Raw genomic sequence first — 5404 nt, forward strand, 5'->3', positions numbered from 1 at the left:
ACTTGGAAAATTGCTACAAATACAATATACAATTTTTTAAAAACTTCTGGGGAACTGTAGTTTGTTTCCTCTCCTCTTTACAAGGCCATTCAATTAAACAAAAATGCATATGGACATTCTCTGTACATGTCTGAAAGAGCACAGGTTTCACTGAAAAAGCAAAAAAATTTTTTTACAAATACAATAAAATACAAAAAGCAGAAAGTACAGATGATGTCATTTGGGGCCCAAATATAAACAATACAGTACCATTTCAGTCATTAAACAACATAATACCCACAACTTGATAGAAATAAAACTGCAAACCTGGAGAATGCTCTGACAAGTATTAAACATTGTATACACAATGAGGTAAATGTACCTTGGTCTCTTGAGAGGTAATTTAAGTTTAAAGCAATTGACATTTTGAAACATCTCCTTGATATATAAAGAAATATCAAACATCTTATTCCACTGGCACAATGTGAACAAGAGATACCAAAACATGATATTTAATACATAAATCTTGTTAAAAAATAAAATCAAATTCACTGAAGTTCTTTTGATGTTTGAAGAAAACAGGCTGAATGTGATTGGCCATGTGTGAGAAAGTTTACAAGTTGGATTGCATGAGGGATTGAGAGGTTGGGTGTGCTGCCAACCTTCACGAGGTTCTAACAGTCCAGTGTTCCCCAGAGGGGCCTGGCAGACGCTTGCATTCCCAAACAGACACAAGAAGCTGCAGGACACGACCCCAGATATTCTTTATGGTCTCAAGATAGTTGAATTGGCATTTGGCATTTTCTATTGAGCTGTAACAGAAACATTATTTGGAATCTCCACCATTTGGAACCCTGAAACTGCAAAGATCAAGACACCAAAGAAAAGAGCTGACTTGAAGTCATTCCTTCAGCACAAGGACACACACAGACCCCTGACAGTACTGGTTCTGCTGGGATACTGGCTCCACTGTCTCTCTATGCAGTACCTTCCCATCTTGTTTCACAGAGCTGTCTACATGTGACACTGTGAGACACAAAGAGGAAAACAGCAGTGCGAGCATGGACCTCACTAAGAACCGAAATATGGAGCTGTCAATGGTCCTGGCACTGTTTCTCCGTCTCGAGGCTCTACCTGAACAATGTCAGGACAGCAGAAATGCAGGCCTCACTCTGCCCTGAATGGACACAGACAGTGCCTGTGGTCTGGCTTTCATTGTATTGCCATGCACTCTTCCTCCATGGCTCCAGCAGGAGCGCCCCAACCCTCATCCACCCAGTCTCAAAGCTTAACATCTCCAACTGCAATCGATTCATAAGCAGCTCTTTCACCAAAAGGCAGGAAGGACACGATGGCCTCTGAGACAGAGACCAGCAGGAAGGAGACGGCAGACTGGGGCAGAGCTGAGGCTCTAAAGGAAGAACCTGGGTGCCAGCACCCACTGAATTCCATGTTCTCTGCGATGCTGACAGAATGAATGGGGACAGGTTATTTGCCAGTAGGTACATTTTTTTTTTGTCAAGTTGAGTCTTAGCATCTTAGGATAGGCAAGCATAACAAAGACTTGTGTTTTGAAATGACTCTAGTCCAATATATCTGCAGTTATAGTCACAGCAATCATTGCCTCTTCTTTTATGTCACTTTCACCTTCATTATTAGCCAGTTGGAGCTTATCAAACCATCCCTATGTGCTCCCCGACCCAGAAGAAAAAGAATTAGCTACAATAATCTGTAAACTGATTTTAGAACTAATTCCAACTTTTAAAAAAAAATTCCCTGATTCATCAAAAGTACATTTTTCCCACTTAGATAAGAACATATAACTATAAATCAACCTTTGATTTAATAAAGAATATTTTCAGGAAAAGCTGATTACCTTATATGAAAGTAAGAAACCATGTAATACAACTTTGAATCAGATAACTTTTGGTATGTTCTTAAAATTATATAAAAATAGTTTCAGTGAGAAAATACATTGGTCTCCTGGATTTTTATAAAGCAGATCTGCCAAGCTTAGAAATGGCCAAAAGAATCAAGTAATTATAGAGCTAGATAGAGCTTATTACACAAGTAATAGAATGTAATTAGAAAAACAAAACTCGTAAACGCATTCATTTGCTTCAATGGAATCATGATAGCTACAGAAACAAAATCTCAAATCTGTAGTCAAAATATTAACTTCTTAACTTCTAAACACATTTTCCCATGTTTCCAAATGCATGGAACTGACACTAACTTCCCATGTGATATGTCATTCATTCTAAAATTACTTTGGCTTTGGGACCAAATAGACTTTCTTTTTTTTTTTTATTGTTGCTTACACTGTATTATGTAGTACAGTTTTATAGGCGCTGGGGATTCCCCCCACCCCTCCCCATATCCCTCCCCCCATGGTGGATTCCTCCACCTTGCTGCATAACCATAGTTCAAGTTCAGTTGAGATTCATTGCTTGCAAACACATGCCTAGCATAAAGTTCAGCGTCTTATTGTCCAGATAAGTTCAGTGGCCTCCTGGGGAGACCTTCTATGGTCTGAAGATAGGTCTAACAGAGTAAAGATCCGGTCGGTTAAAAGCCCCAACAAGGCCTCAGTATCAATATACAACATTATGGAATTAATTGACATAGTATTCGGTAAACAATATGTTAAAAATAATGCAAGTTCCATTCTTCGAAACATCTGGGTTGAGACAGCATCAATGACACGTTCAAAAAATAACAAACAACCAAACAATAAATTACAGGTTAAATCAAGGCAAACATGTGGTATCTAATTTTTTGGGATTCGCTCATTTCCCTTAGCATTATAGTTTCCAGTTGTGCCCATTTAGCCACAAAGAACTGCATTTTGTTTTTTTTAATAGCTGAGTAGTATTCCATGGAGTAGATGAACCAAAGCTTTCTTATCCAATCTTCTATTGATGGGCATTTCGGTTGCTTCCATGTTTTTGCAATTACTGATTGTGCTGCAATGAACATAGGGATGCATGTTGGTTTGTCGTAAATCAGGTGTTAGAGGTGTGTTGAGATCACCTACAAGAATTGTGCGGGTGTCTATGTCTTCCCTTAAGTCTGTAAGTAATTGCTTTACGTAAGTAGGTGCATTAAGATTTGGTGCATAAACATTAATGATGGTGATTGCTTCTTGATGGATCTTTCCTTTCACCAGTATAAAATGGCCTTCCCTGTCTCTTTTGATGTTAGTTAGAATGAAATCTATCTCGTCTGAAATTAGGATAGCTACCCCAGCTTTTTTTTCTCGTCTATTGGCGTGAAATATCTTTTTCCATCCCTTCACTTTCAGTTTCTTTGCATCCTTTCTGGTTAGATGCGTTTCTTGTAGGCAACAGATGGTTGGGTCTTGTTTGATGATCCATTCTATTAATCTCTGTCTTTTGATTGGTGAATTTAGACCATTTGTGTTGAGAGTTAAAATTGAGAGGTTGCAATTTTGTCCTGCCATGTGATTGTGTTGTGTGTGTGTTGTTGCCTATGTAATTGTCTTGTTCGTGTGGCCTTTAGTTTGGAGACCTTCTTATTTGCCAGCTTTGTTTGTGATTTGCCTCCTTTTTGTCCGGGACTAGCGCATTTCTAAGGAGACTTTGCAGAGCTGGTTTTGTGTAGACATATTCTTCTAGTTTTTCTTTGCTATAGAAGTATCTGATTTCGTTCTCATATACAAATGAGATCTTTGCTGGGTAGATTATTTTTGGTTGACAGTTGTTTTGTTTCAGGACTTGGAAGATCTTTGTCCATTCTCTCCTTGCTTGTAGGGTCTCTTCGGAGAAGTCAGCAGTGATTCTGATGGGTTTTCCCCTGTATGTGATCTTTTCTCTACTTCGTACTTGTCTCAGGATTCCTTCTTTGTCTTCATTGGAGTAGAACTTGAGCACCGTGTGTCTGGGTGAAGATCTCTTTGGATCATATCTGTTGGGAGTTCTCTGTCCATCCTGTATGCGGGGTGGATTCGTGTTCCAAGTGTTTTGGAAGTTTTCCTGTATAATTTCATCAAGCACTGCTTGCATCCCAGATTCTCTTTCTACTCCCTCGGGGAGGCCGATGATCCGAATATTCAATTTTCTAAGGTAATCTTTCATCTCTTGCATCATTTTATTAGTTTTGCTGAGGTTTGTCTCCAGCTGTTTAATTCGCTGGGCACTTTCATTTTGTGTGTCTTCTGTTTCAGAGATCCTTTCCTCTGCCGCATTTATTCTGTTGATGAGGCTTTCAATTTTATTCTCTTGGGCATCCAGTTTGGTTTTGATTTGTTGTATTTCGGTGATTATGCGGTTCTGGAAGTCTTCCAGCTTTGTGTCCACGTCTCAGAAATTTTAGCATTATTTTCATCAATTCCTTTGCTGGTAACACGTCCATGTCTTCATCTCGTATCGTCGATATTGATAATGGCTTTTGGCCCTTGTTTGGTGGGGTGCTGGCTCTTTCATCTGGAGCACAACTCTTTCTGGTGGTTTTTCCCATTGCGTTGGTGTATTCTGGTGGGGCAAATGGACCCGTGTGTTGAGGGGCCGTCAGGTGCTTTCCTGTAGAGATTGGAGCCTGCAGGCGTGGTGTTGCCGGGCGTGGTAGTTTTCAAGGCACCGTTGGTGCGTTCTCAGGGCCCGGGGCTGTAGAGCACCACCTTGGGGGCCCAGTGGATTCCAGGCACACTCTGGGCACCTCTTCTACAGGTGTGACACCCCAGGGCGTGGAGGGATGGAGGCGCTCTCTGGGTGTGCCCCCTGCACGGGAATCCACAGGGCTTAGAAGGTTTTATGTGCTTTCTCCCTGCGTTCTCCGTGTCAGGGACTGCAGGGTCTTTCAGAGCCCACCTGGTGCGTCTCCCACACACGGGACTGTGGGTGAGGCACTTTCCAGGCGTGGCTCTTGTGCAGTGAATCCACCACTCATGGTGTGTGGGTGTTCAGAGCCCCTGCTCCCGTGTGGCTCCCCCACACAGGCCCTTAGCGGAGGAGTGGCCCAGGCGCCCTGTTATAATGAATTCACGGCAGGTTCGCACCGTGTGAGTATGGTGCTGGAGTTTTCAGAGCTCTCCTGGTGGGTCGCCCACACTCAGAACTGCGGGATGGTAGGCGAGGAGTGAGCAGTTCACTCTATGGGAGTGGTACCTGCGTGTCAGGGACACACAGCGCTACACTTCCCAAATCTCAGATGTCTCCTGACACCTGACACCTGCGCTGTGGAGGCGGCTGCTGCAGGCGGGGCCGCCCAGTCTGCTCGGTGCAGCGTTCAGAGTCCTCCCGGTCCTCCACCAGGCGGGGTGTGGGGGACTCCAGACCCTTGCCAGCTGTCTCTGCGCACCGAGCCGCACTGGCCCCCTCAGCGCAAGAACAACCGAGGCGCCTTCCCAGGGCCCCTTCAGCCACCAACACCACTGAGCGTAGTTCCCAAGGCCAAGACCCGACAG

This window comes from Ochotona curzoniae, unplaced genomic scaffold (assembly GCF_017591425.1).
Source record: "Ochotona curzoniae isolate NIBS_2020 unplaced genomic scaffold, NIBS_Ocur_1.0 contig_832, whole genome shotgun sequence".
Lineage (NCBI taxonomy): Eukaryota > Metazoa > Chordata > Mammalia > Lagomorpha > Ochotonidae > Ochotona > Ochotona curzoniae.